Source organism: Amphibalanus amphitrite, unplaced genomic scaffold, assembly GCF_019059575.1.
Source record: "Amphibalanus amphitrite isolate SeventyFive unplaced genomic scaffold, NRLGWU_Aamphi_draft 000020F_arrow, whole genome shotgun sequence".
NCBI lineage: Eukaryota > Metazoa > Arthropoda > Thecostraca > Balanomorpha > Balanidae > Amphibalanus > Amphibalanus amphitrite.
Window position 1 is genome coordinate 149,471 of NW_024881516.1, and position 14,052 is coordinate 163,522.

Here is a 14,052-nt window from a genome sequence, read left to right on the forward strand (position 1 = left end):
TGTGATACATGTTTTATGGTCAATTTTACATGACAAATGCGATTATGTGGGTCTGGCAGCCTTTGGGGCCAGCTTAGGTCACGTTTTGGTGAAGGTCAGGTCAAGGTCAGGTCATTTTAGGTCAAATTTCAAAGTTGATATTTTTGCTTAAAATGGGTATCGATTCGATGCAGCTCGTCACGGGGAGTCCAATGGTGGTCTTTGTTTTGCCCTACGTGGTCTAGAATTGCCAAAAATTGAGTTTGAAAATTTGACGTCATCATTTTTGAACAGTTTTTTCGCTATAACTTGGCCAAAAAACGAGATATCGATCTGAAACTTGGTATGTAGATAGAAGACGGTAGGTACTATCACATATATTCCGTTTTTTTTCGAAACTCAAAAAACTTTTTGGATTTTTTGGCAAATATATCCAAAAAATAGCATTTTTTATTTTTGGGGTCAAAACTCAAAAATTTCAAAAATCCGAGATAGCAGTTTTGTAGCCCTGTCAATTCTACACCTTTTATGTCTTGGTCATTTTTCTGTATCTTCAAAGCTGTAGGCCTGACAGCTCTTCTCGCGATGGTCTTTTTTCGGTCGAAAATGGCAGAACATGACGTCATTCTGACGTCATTTGTGGCCAACCTATCATAGCCTCTGGAAAAATTTTTGGTCACAATGTGTAAAATTGATGTCCGGAGGGGTCCTGAAAGTTTGGTGGCGATATCTTTAGCCGTTTAGGAGATATCGACGGAAAAGGACAGGGGGGCCGTTTCGGCCCCCCCTCCTACGGGGCGCGGGTTAAGGATATCGGCTTATTGCGGTTTAAGTTGACCAGCTGTTATGCTTAATGATACATATCTCAAATTGTACCTCAGTTATTTTGGCATCAAAAACCAACTCCCAATTTGTATCACACCCCGAAAAATTAACAAGAGAAGTTATCCGACACACCTGCAAGGGGCGCATTTATGGACCCCCCCCCCCCCATCTCTCATGTAAAAGCGCCCTAACAACGGTTTGCCACCTAACTAAGTAGCCTATTCGAACGTGTCAGCCCATTGACCATTTATGCTGTGAATGCTAAGGTAATGGTAAGTTTACCGTAAAACGAGGTGTTAAAGGGACTATCCCACCTTCAAAAAAGTCCCGTTTAGGATTCGGAAATGTTACTCATGATATTGTGACGAATTCTGCAAGTTTTTACGCGTTTTCATCGTATACTTTTTGAGATATTGCGACTTTTATATTTCATCGTGACGTCATTTAGATCGGATATGTGACGTAATGAAGGATTTACTTCATGTCAGTGTGGGGGAAACTTGGCAGCAAATATAGGTATTTGCTCTCAAATATGACTCGGCTCATACAATAACAAAAGTGTCTCTGATTGGCTTATTCGTAAATCAAGTGATACTTCACTTGAACAGGCGTTCAAAAGGCAAATGACGTCATCAGATTACCGTTAATGGTTAAGAGATTGGGCCTTGCGCAGCGCTCATTTTCAAATGAAGGGAACGAATTTATTCAACACCACGAGGCCGCGGGGGTTGCAACCAAGATAGATAGTGGTTTCTGGACCTCGCCACAAACTTGGCTATCTCAACTCAAACCTAATGTAAAGGTGGGATAGTCCCTTTAAGGGACAGAGGGGTGCTAAGGGACAGTTGCGCGGGAAAAAACTTTGAGTCGTATTGAGTTCATAATTTGAGAAGATTAAATAAAAACTTGAGTGTGGTAGTTGACACTGGTCACTGTTTTGTTCTTAACTATAGGACAAAATGGCATGGTTTTTCATGCAAATGATTTGGTTCAAAATCGTTTTGAAAATCATGTTACATTTTCACGAAATTGAAACATATCCAAAACTCTGTGTGCACCACATAAACTACAGGGTGTAACGAAATTATCCGGACATCTTTCTTCGCGCTGTAATTAAGAAGCAAAACATTCTGATATTTTCCCTTTTGAATTATTGTATAGCCACCTTTCATAAGAGCGTAGGTACAATTTTTTTTTAGCATTCCAGCCACTGGATTTTCCAGCACAGTGGGTTTCATATATGTAGAGCAGCGCCTTACTAACCTGTGCCCACAGTTGGGCGGCGCTGGTGGCGGGTGTCCCCTCATTCATCTCATGATGGACAATAGTCCATAAGACGTCGATGGAATTGCATGGGAACTATTTCCAAGCCATAGCCCTTTAGCCCAGAAGAAAAATGGGTCCTCTCGGCATCACTTCTCATTCTGCTAGGGACTTGAAGGTGGTGCGCCGCCCCGCATGAAGACTGCGCGGCTTGAATCAGGCATCGGTACACGTTCAGAAACCGAGCCCTTCTGTGCCGTCTGGTTGAGCGACTCCAACCAACCAATCGCTAGCCAGGATGTTGCGCCGGTAATACTCGTCACTGATAGTGGTTTTCTGTATCGTCATGAACAGCTTGAATATTACACAGCAGCTGAACATGCTCTAGGTCTGGATTTTGGCCGGATGTCTGACGCCAGCGACGGCCGGCACGTTCGAGCTGCTGACAGCCCACACATGGCCGATTTGACGGCTCAACGGATATCGCAGCTCGAGCAGCTTCCCCTCCGACCAGGTCCCCTCATTCATGTCTTCCTTCGACCAGTGGACACGTCCTGGCCTGAGGCCAAAGGTGGTGGACTGGTTGTTTCCCGTCAATTTCATTGTCTTTTCCAGTTTGAAGGAGAGTAAAACCAAGCTAAAGGGCGGCCGGCGGGTAACGGTGAATCATGACGTGGGACCTCTTATTATCTGCCTCGGTAAGAATTCGAGTCAGTATGCGGATTAAATAGTGCCGTTTCCTTGTCGCTATCTTGCCAACTCTCCTCACCACTTGGCCAAGGGCGTCTTTTGCGATCGAGGCCGGGCTGCGTCTGCCACCAAGTCCCAGCTTATTACGCCTCAGGCAGATGTGCTACTGGCTGCTGCTGATGTCCAGCTGCTGACAGACCAGCTTCTGGCTCATGCCACCATACCACCAACACGTAGCCTTACTACGAAACGAGAGACTGTACTCCCTTCTCTTCACTGCCTTAAACGAAAACTATCCAATGAACCCGTCGGCGACTCGACTCTTACTCAGAGCAAGAGTCATTTCGCAAGGTCAGGTCACTGCTGAGTTGAGAGCAGGTACCAGAGGTATGCATTCATCCAATTTTCCAGCTTCTGACATTAAAAAGGAAACTGCGCGAGCAGATATGGCGAAAAAATAGATGTCCGGATAATTTCGTTACACCCTGTTGCAGAACTGTGCATGGATCCGAGAAAATGGATCCAGGATCTGATCCCACGGATCCGGATCTCGGATCCGTAGGGATCATAGATCCAGCTCTTAAATTTATCGAGATCCGGTGGGATCATAGATCCTAGCCTGCAGTTTGCTTCGAGATCCACTGATTTCATAGATCCATCACTCGGATCAATGCACATGTCTGCCCTGTTGTAGGTGTACAGTCGACTACAGAACGATGTTCCACTCCTCAGAAGCTATCAGATGACCGGAGCGCTAAGTTGTGCCGTTTATCACGCAATTCTACTGCCGCCAATCGACGGCTCCTCTTCGACCTGGCGGGCACCGACGACGAAACGTCCCCGGACGCGGAACCGGCCGGACCGGTCACCATTAGTGACGGCCAGCTCGAGCTCCTAGCGCGCCGGGTCGCTGTGTTACTGCGCCCCACCACGCCGGGTCGCCCAGCTCCGCCGCCACCTCCAGCGCCCGCTCCGTCCACGCCGGCCCCGGCGCCACCCGTCATGCCACCGGTGCCGCCGGCGCCTGGCCCAGCGCTGGTCTTCAACGAACAGTGGAAAGAATACCTCTCCGTACAACGTACAACGGTTGGTGAACGAGCACTACCAGACACGCGACAAGCAAGAAATACGCGTGCTCCTCCTCGCTATAGCCTCCGTGCCCCAAGACCCGGCGAACTTCCAGTTTCTACAGGACCGCCTCAAGCTATTCGTCATTGTGGGCCACCGGGGCTGGGCGACAGCTTTGACGGCTCTGCCGGACCTGGAGCTGATGCAACTGGGGGTGGCTCTGCCCCCTCCAGCTCCAATTGTTCAGGTCCAGCAGCCGGCGCCGCCCACAGTGCAATATGCCCCGGCAGCTGCTCAACCTGGCCGCAAACGCAGCCGGCGCCGCCCGGCGGCGGCCACCGCGACCAGTGAGAATTAATAGCGTGATGGGGCGGTGGCATGCGGTGGTCACCTGGCCGGCCACGGTCTTACCGGCCGCAATTCGTGACCCAGGCGCACCGCAGCCACGCCCCGGGCCGGCAAGTACTCCCCCACCGAGGGTTGAGGAACGCCGGCCCCAACACTTGCTGCAGCACATGGTGTCGCGCTGGCAGGCCTTAGGAATCCCGGCGGCCGGCCCTGGGCCAGCCGGGGTTCCCCCTCCCACGCCGCCAGCACTGGCCGTAGAGCCTCCGGCCATCGCACCACACCAGCTGCCCGCCGACATTGACTTGAATGAAACAATCGAGTCCTTCGGCGATCTCTCCTCCGTCGGAACCGTTTCTCACATCGGCTCCCTGCCGGATCTCACCGACCTCCTGACGGTCCAGGATGCTGCCACCGAGGCCCCCGAGGGGGAGCCCCTCCCAGTCCTCTCAGACGTGGAGTCCGAGCTGGATCGGGCGGTGGAACCCCCAACGCGGACAGCGCCCCCTCGGCCGAATCGTCGGACTCAGAAGATGATCGTCCGCGGCCCGTCGTCACGGTGGACCTGACTGCCCTGCAGACCCCTCCGCCGGCGCCGCGTTTCATCGACCATTTTCGGAGACTGACCTCGGCTGACATACAGCAGATGGCAGCCGCCGCCGCCGCCATTGCTGCACTGCCCAGGCAGAAAATCAGGAACCGCCACCAGTGGTCGCCTCCGGCCCTCCAGAGCAAGAGGAAGAGGCCGACGAAGCCGCCCAAAACGACGAAGAGGAAGACGAATCTCCGCTCTCCTTCGTCGGCGGAACACGATCAACAAGTGCCTCGCCACAACACCGGATTGACGTCGGGGAAAGACCGTCCCTGTCTCCGGACATCACAGACGACCACCGCGTGCGATCAATAATCACCAGCGGCGCCCGAACTTTCGTACCGCTGGACGCCCGCGGTCATTTTGAAGTGACACCGGTGACACCTGTGACAGAAAATACGTATCATTTCTGCGCTGACGACACATGGACATTTGCGGCCGGGCCGGCCAAAATCGTCCTACCGGGTGTTTGCGCTCGCGAAAGACAGTGAACGTGCGCGAATCATCTACGACCTAAGCGCCTTGACCCCACGCCTGACGCCGCCGCCGTGTTTTCTGCCCCGCGCCATCGATCTCCTCCAAACGGACGAGCCAGCTTACGCCATCAAGATTGATTTGGGCCATATCCCGATTCATCCTGGCCTGCAACAATACATGGGAGTACGATTGGCCGACGGTCGACAATTCACATGGACAGTGCTGCCAATGGGATTGGCATCGGCACCAGCGCTCATGCAAGCAGTCATGGGCGCGGTGGTGCGCTACATCGAACGGCACCACCCCGGCGTCAGGGGAAAGGTCTACTTTGGACGACTTCCTCTTCCTCTCCGAGGACCCCACGCGGCTCAGGAACATCCCTGATGTGTTCAGAGCACTCGGCCTGCACATCAACATGACCAAGTCACAGCTCACGCCGGTACAGCAAGTTCAGTATCTCGGGCTGCAGGTCAACCTCGCGGACCGGACCATTCACGTCCCCGAAGCCCTCCAGCGGCGCGTACTACGCACCGTGGCCAAGATCACAACGCTAACCAGGCACCAAGCGGAACAACTCGGAGGCTTGAGGCTACATCAATTTCCTGCGGCCCATCGCCCGGCTTCCGCTACAGCTGGTGATAGCGGTCCTCAACCGAGCACCAGAGCTCACCACCTGGGTTCGTGACGGACTATGGTCCCACCCATGGATGTTCACATCACAGGACTACAGCAACTGGTTTCGTCAAGGCAACCGGCACGTCGCCGTTGATGCTACACCTCACCAACTCGGCTTTGCAGACGCAGGCGCCCAGATCGCGGTGCCGCTCCCGCAACCTACGCCGATATACATCGCTGAGTACCTCGCGGCACTCTTGGCCGCCGTGCACGCACCAGAGGGGACGACCATACTCACCGACAACAAGTCAGTGCTGCACAACATACACAAGGGCAGATGCCCCCACAGCTGGCTACCGCTCATCTCCCGGTACTTCCAAGACAGGAAGGTCAGCTTCCGATACGTGCAATCGGAAAACAACCCCGCGGACGCCCCAAGTCGGTGGCCGACCCGCCGGATGTTAGCAATCATGTACTAAGTGTCACAATACGAGCTGTAATGTGTCATATTACGTTTCCTGTTTGCCCTCGCGGTTTTGCAATGTTGGCTCCGCCACGGCATTTTCTCGGGGTTTTGTGACGCCACGTTTTGTGACGCCACGTTTTGTGACGCCACGGGTGACGTCAGACGACGCGAGCCAATCGGGGGCCGGGGGCCTAACCGGCGGGAAGCCCTAAGGAAGCCCAACGGCCCCAACGGTCGCCAGTCGGCTCTGTGCGCGCGTACGGTGAGCACCCGACGAGGTTGTGTCTCACGCTGTGCTGAGTGTCACAAAACCGCTCGGGAAACATGTACAATAAACATGTATAATAAACATGCACAGAAAGAGAAGTAAAAAACAAATGCTGCCGCCAATGCGTGTCGATTGTGAGCACTGGGACTGGGGACAAAGCTATAATTTGTGAACTCAGCCCATGAGATGCGCAACAGCCTACCACTCCAGGCAAATAATTGCATGTGAAAAGTGGAACATCATTCTGTAGTCCACTTAACAGGGAAAATGAATGCATAGGTGTATTGTCACATGTATTGCACGTTTCCTGAAAAAAACTTATACAAATCCACGCATTCATTCATCATCCTCTTCCTCTTTTCCCGACACATGCATATTTTGAGGTAGATGTGGGGTGCTAAGGGACAGGGAAGAAAATATAAAAATAATACCCAAATATAATTTCATAAAGTTTTCCTTCAGTAGGCATGGAAAACACCAAATTCCACATAAAATGCTGGCAAGTTCATGCTTTTATCTCTAACACATCTCAAGTTATATAACAAAACACCTCAAAACTCCCTCAGCACTCTCTTTTACAATGATGGGTTAATGGAGACTGATGTAGTGATGTCATCATGAAAAGGCCAAAACAAAGAGGGCAACATGATAACAAGTGACTAGCTTCAAAATGGGTTTTTGTTGATGACAGAAGGGTACTTTTTGGTTCTGTTTGCCTTATATTTAGCACATTTTCCAGAAGCGTAAACTGCATTAATTGTAATTGGCTAAAAGGCCATTAGTGGTGAATGAACCTGACTTGTTTTGTGATAGAATATGCAAAACATTTCAGTAAATAAATTGTGTGCCCTTTCACACCCCAATTGTGGGCATTTGATGACCATTTCTTGGAATAATATAGGTGTCCCTTAACACCCCACATTGGGGTGCTAAGGGACAGTGATGAAAAATAATAAATAAGATGCAGGTATATATTTTTAAAACTTTAATGTAACAGGCATGTAAAGCATCAAATTCCACACAAAAATGCTGGCAATTTGATGCTTCTATCTCCAACCCTGCTTGAGTTGTATAACAAAACATCTCAAAACTGTCCCTTAACATCCTGTTTTATGGTAGTACTAAAAGTGTCCAATGAACCAACCACCAGATGCTGTTTCTCTGGGTTGAAGAATAGGGCACAAAAAGGACGACGGTGAAAACAGGGCGCCTGGGGCGATTTGATCAAGGTTCGTGAAATTTACACGTGACGTTTGGCATATAGAAGGCCCTTGGAGCGGGAGAAGTTCCAAATGTCACGTGACTAATATGCCCTCCGGCGCCCTGTTTTCACCGGCGTCCCACAAAAAGGGTGGGAGCAATTACAAATTGAACACATTTTTCATGACTTTGAAATATGGCTGTGACAGCGAAGTCACAGTAGTGATAAGCTTTCAAAACTGCCATTAAATGATTACACAAACAATTACCAATGATAATAAGTTAAAGGTAGTGTGCCAGCTTTCCTGGACCGTATGGAGTTAATGGCCCAGATAAGGAGAACCGGATTTTTAGAACTTATCCATACCTTCAAAACTCATGGAAACGTCTTATATTCTTCAAATTTTGAGTACCCCAGTGCGAAATTCGCCCCGACGGGTTGTCGGTCATACCCCAACCACATTTCACACCACTATGAACAATAAATGCACACACTGAAATCGCTATTACCGATATGCTCATCCAATCAAGTTTCGATAAACCCGTTCATCATCATCTCCTGCGGTTTCGAACACGCCTGTTAGGTGGTGCGGTAGACCGCGCCCAAAGCCAGGGCCCCGGTAACGTGAGGTAGCCGAGTCGGGGCAGCGTGCGCTGACCCAAGCCGGGGCCGCGCGTCCTCCCGGTGTCATGTGATAGCCCGGGGCTGCCCGCGGGGATGCGGTAGACCGCGCTCAAAGCTGCGGCCCCGGCTTGGGTCAGCGCACGCTGCCCCGACTCGGCTACCTCACGTTACCGGGGCCCTGGCTTTGGGCGCGGCTTCTGCTCATACTTTGTGGTGCGGTGGTGGTGCGTCGGGCCGCGCGCTCTGACTTCGGCCAAGAAAATGCGTCAGCTGATCATTGTCATTTCTGCCACTTGCGTGTGGTGAAATGGGGTCATAACTTAAAAGACGGCTTTTTCATATCAATTATTTTACATAAAATCATATTTCAAACCATAAATAATGTTCGACAGCCAAATAAAAGAAACAATACCAATACAGGCTTACAGTTTAAGGCTCGACATTGTGTTGTCTACGATTAGACAGCTGATAACTCATTCCCGTACGTCGTAACTCTATAATGACCTTTGCTTATTGTCACATGTGCGCTGCATTCGCGATTGTTGCCGACGCCTGTTTGCAGGTCAGCCCACTACAGTTGTTATACATATCAAAAAACCGATTAACTTTTAGGCGAAAAAGGCACTATTCCAGGCCCATTTTTGATTTTCTTTGCGATATTAGGTAAAAACAGAAGCTTCTTATCCTAGGAAAAATAAAATGGGAAATCTTTCAAAGGTGGCACACTACCTTTAAATCACTCATGACACTAGCAAAGGCAAAATAGATTGTTTCGCATAAGAAAATAGAGAAAATCACAAAAAATGGTCTGCTAGAAAGCTGAGACACCTCACCTGCCCCCGTGGACCGGAAGAATAGGTAGCGAGTTATTGGTATTTGGTGGTGAAGTATATGCACACATTCAAGTATTCATTCGAATCAATTTTTGGGCAGGAGGATGGTGTGGTGCATTTAGGAACAGCGCGCAATATGACTTCACTCCCCTACAATCACAAAAAAGTAGGTACCTACCTAAGTGAAGTAATGCCAATGGTAGCCGGTACACTGAGATAGACCAGATAGACGAACACAAAAATAAAACTACGTGGCACTTACCTTTGATACTGATACCTACTCCAGGAAACGCCAATTACTGTCACACGAAATAAACATCAATATCAATATAAAATATTTTTAAAAATACGTTGTTGTTGTTGTTTTGGTTTAGGGCGCGTAGCAGCTTGGCTCTTGCGTCCAACTTTTTTTTTAAATACCTTCAACGCACTTCTGCGTCTGCGCCATTATTACAAAAAGTATGGCAGACATTTATAGAGGATTATTCAAACTCTTGTTCCGCGAGCAGTATTTGCGCGCTAGCGGAAAATCGACCAATCACCGCTCGAATCTCGGCCTCCCTCCCCCACGGACGTATAAATAAACTGGACTGACGATCCCAATGGACCTCCTATGGAAGATAGTGAAGCCGACAAGGCGCCATTTTACGTTGCCAAAAAGCCGTGCTGTGAAAGGTCATCGAGCCAATACAATTGGAATTGCGTCTAAACGGATGATCGGAGCCCTGATCGGCGGCCGGCTAGTACTCTTGCCCGCGCTCACATACGTGCACGTTACCCCGGCAACGGGCTATTGACCAATGAGAAGCGAGAAAAGTGTTACGTCACTGCGATTTTTCATATACCTGTGCCCCCCGGACGTGACGTAGTGTGCTCGCGCGCGTGCAGGGTCTCTGCGATCGAAAAAGAGCGCTAGCAGCGCGCCACTCGACGCCGCAATTGTCAAAAGCGGCGTGTTAGTATGCTTTATTATGAATGATGTGTGTAAAAGTGAGTTTTTATGTTGTTAATTTGGAGGAAATGGTTGGAATAAAATAAGTTATTTTTATTTCTATTGGTTGGATTTTTTATTCAAAAGATTTCGGTCTATAGCATTGATATTTACTGAAAATACCTTCGTTTGAATTAATTGCAGATATTTGGCAACTGAAGTGTTAGGTAAGCATAAATAATACGTGAAAAGGTAAGAGACACCCTGATTATCATTTGAGAAACGAAAATATATGAATTTCCCTTATAAGACTCGCTCAATATGCTACTCCGCGGTTTATGCCCCGAGGGTGTCCGACGGTTCCCGTTAGTTTGTCGTTGGCGCCGGCTCGCCCGCGAGCCGACGTTATCGCCCGTGACGTCGGCTCGCGGAATGCGTCATACCCTGCACACAAAATAGCCGGCTGCCGAACAGCGCTCGGATCGAGATGCTGGTGGTACCGTTCGACGGGTAATGCTTTGAGGCAGGTGATGATGCATGTCACAGGTCATTCGGTGTCACGTGGCGCGTGCCAAGTGCCGACAAAGTCAGGAAGAGCAAAAACCTTTAAGCGACGCTCCCAATTAAACGGTGGGCGGCACAGGTGCCAAATTCACAGGTCACATGTCCCGGTGTTTGACCATTAACATATGGTATGATCGGCAGCAGGGGGTGCGGAATGCACGCGCCAGGGGCGAAAAACATGTTTTGAGGAGGCATCCTCCGATTCCGGAAAACCTTGACCTAGGCACACCAAATTTGGCACACTGACACGACTGGACGAGCGCTTTAAGGCGCTGTACAAATAGATGTGCTGGGGTACACGGTGCACGTGCTGTGCACGTGCAAACCTTTTGACGTTGCACTCTGCGTCACATATACGGCAGAGCGGGTAGCGCTAGCAAGCTCAAAGTGCCAAATTTACACAGGCCATCCAGAATGCATTCCCGCATAGTTATTGAGCATATCCATCTCCTGGTGGACCCCGAAGGTGCGCTCTGCACGTGCAAAAAATTGTCCGCGCCGGGCGGTGGGGATGCCTGGACACCCCATGTGGATTTATGTAAATATCTCGAAAACGGCGTTGTGTAGCACCGCCGTTTTTGGCACACCTTTTCGTACATCTTTTTCACACATGCTGCGTAACTTTCAGACTTAGGTCACTCAAGGTTAGGTCATCAGGTTACGTTAATTCGGGCTTCAAAACTTTTAGCTACCCAGCAACGCAAATTTACGCTACCATCGCCCGGTAGCGCAGCATAGGCATCTTTGTTTCACGTTGTTTGCGCCTGTAGTGATACTGTACCGCAATAACCATTATCTTCATCTTTCACCCATAGATGGCAGTAGCAGAGCGCCTGCATCTATGCTGTGCCGCAGTGCTTTTACAATACGAACTGAGCATTGAGCAAGCGCGGTGTAATACGATTATGTGGTGGCCTGGACGGTGACCGCGGCCAAGAAATGGTTCTAACTTGACTGAGTAGCGGTAACTCAGCATCTGATATTAAGTTATTATTACGAGACCATGTTTGGCCGGAATCGCGATTCGGCTTATGTCGGCGCGCACTAGCCGCGCGTTTGCTGTCTTTTCGTGGTTTCAAGCGTTCAAACATGTGATATAATGTTGGTCACATGCAATATGGTGGGTGTCAAGGTCACGTGAAAATTAGGTCAAGGTCACTGACCTTTAATGACCTTGGTTCACCTTTTCCAGTTTTACATGTTCATAGGACAATTTTTGGAGCTGATTTCGAATTTAGCATTCAGTTTAACATTTAAGAAGTTATAGTTTTAGAGCCTTCGATCGTAACATGTTACGACGCCATCAGTGGTGGTTGACACCTACTATGGATAAGCGGCAGGACACCTACTGGTTGACCTGACCTGACCTGACCCGACCTGGCCTAAATGCATGAAAACATCAGCTGTGATCAAAACAAACATAACATTCCTGATAAATGACCCGTAGAACTCGCAACAAACTCAATTTACGAAGTTGAACTAAACATATCAAAAGTGTTTTCAGCGCTCTTGCATGTCTCTACCAAAGGTTACTGTCAAAATGTTGTGGAGGGCTATCATGACCTGAAATAACCCCAGGACATAAGTAGAAGTCACAGGTGCAATTTCCCGATAAAATTTGTCACGTTTCCCTGCTACCCGTGTCCCGTTATTTGAGTGCATTGTTTAGTATGTTTATATGAGTTTCGTGCAACAGAAAGAAGCGCAGTTTAATTGTCTCCCATTGACTTACCTATCAGGTCGCAAAATCAACAGAACCCTAGGTCAGTGACAGTGAAATTCCGAGGTAGAGGTACTTTACGTTTTATGGTGCTCTTAGTAATCGCTGCCAACGTTTTAGACCGATTGTTCAGTCTGTGTAGCTATGACGGGCACTATAACATTTCCTAAGGTAAGGTCACTTGGACGTAACCTGATGACCTAACCTTGAGTGACCTAAGTCTGAAAGTTACGCAGCATGTGTGAAAAAGATGTACGAAAAGGTGTGCCAAAAACGGCGGTGCTACACAACGCCGTTTTCGAGATATTTACATAAATCCACATGGGGTGTCCAGGCATCCCCACCGCCCGGCGCGGACAATTTTTTGCACGTGCAGAGCGCACCTTCGGGGTCCACCAGGAGATGGATATGCTCAATAACTATGCGGGAATGCATTCTGGATGGCCTGTGTAAATTTGGCACTTTGAGCTTGCTAGCACTACCCGCTCTGCCGTATATGTGACACAGAGTGCAACGTCGAAAGGTTTGCACGTGCACAGCACGTGCACCGTGAACCCCAGCACATCTATTTGTACAGCGCCTTAAAGCGCTCGTCCAGTCGTGTCAGTGTGCCAAACTTGGTGTGCCTAGGTCAAGGTTTTCCGGAATCGGAGGATGCCTCCTCAAAACATGTTTTTCGCCCCTGGCGCGTGCATTCCGCACCCCCTGCTGCCGAGCATACCATATGTTAATGGTCGAACACCGGGACATGTGACCTGTGAATTTGGCACCTGTGCCGCCCACTGTTTAATTTGGAGCGTCGCTTAAAGGTTTTTGCCCTTCATGACTTTGTCGGCACGTGGCACGCGCCACGTGACACCGAACGACCTGTGACATGCATCATCACCTGCCTCGAAGCATTGCCCGTCGAATGGTACCACCAGCATCTCGATCCGATCATCCGTTTAGACGCAATTCCAATTGTAATGGCTCGATGACCTTTCAGAGCACGGGTTTTTGGCAACGTAAGATGGCGCCTTGTCGGCTTCACCTGAATGGAGGTGGTTGCGGGTCCAGTTTATTTATACGTCCGTGCCCTCCCCACAGCAGCATATTTTGGGACGTCTGTCAATCCAGCAGCAACAAATATCAGCCTCACAGCAGCATATTTCGGGGTGTTTCAATTTGCCTCAAAATTGGTATATAGGGCCTCTTCGATGCACTGATTCCGAAAATGTACCTCTTTGGGGTGGTATTTTGCACCGTTAACGAGTTAACGACCAATTAACATTTTAACGGAAAACGGCGGGGTCTTTCGATTTGGCTACAAATCGGTGTACAGGGCCTCCTCGATGCGCCGATTCCGAAAATGTACCTCTTTGGGGTGGTATTTTGCACCGTTAACGAGTTAACCCTATTAGTGGCAGGGGGGTTGTTTTTATCCACCCCTCAGGTTTTTCGGGAATATCTCCAAAACCGCTGAAGCTACGATGCTGAAATTTTCTGACTTTTCCTAAAACTAAATTGGGCACATTCCCTGAAAATTTCAAGTTCATAACTTTACCAGGGGCGGCTCCAGAGCACTGGGAATTGGGGGTCCTATTCGTGAAGC

The 14,052-nt window shown here is 49.4% G+C and overlaps 1 protein-coding gene across 5 annotated transcripts in view; it reads right to left on the reverse strand.

The window, feature by feature from the left end:
• Positions 1-9,834, reverse strand: part of LOC122390047 (ribosomal RNA small subunit methyltransferase NEP1-like) — a 46,637-nt gene extending 36,803 nt beyond the window's left edge. For 2 of the 5 annotated variants that reach the window (XM_043382676.1, XM_043382647.1), the window contains exon 1: positions 9,509-9,716. The gene's annotated coding sequence lies outside the window, so the exon portion shown is untranslated. Of the gene's footprint in view, positions 1-9,424; positions 9,478-9,508 lie in introns of those variants that run through there. The other 3 variants (XM_043382640.1, XM_043382685.1, XM_043382658.1) reach the window with 3 other exon arrangements.
• Between the last annotated feature and the right edge of the window lie 4,218 nt (positions 9,835-14,052).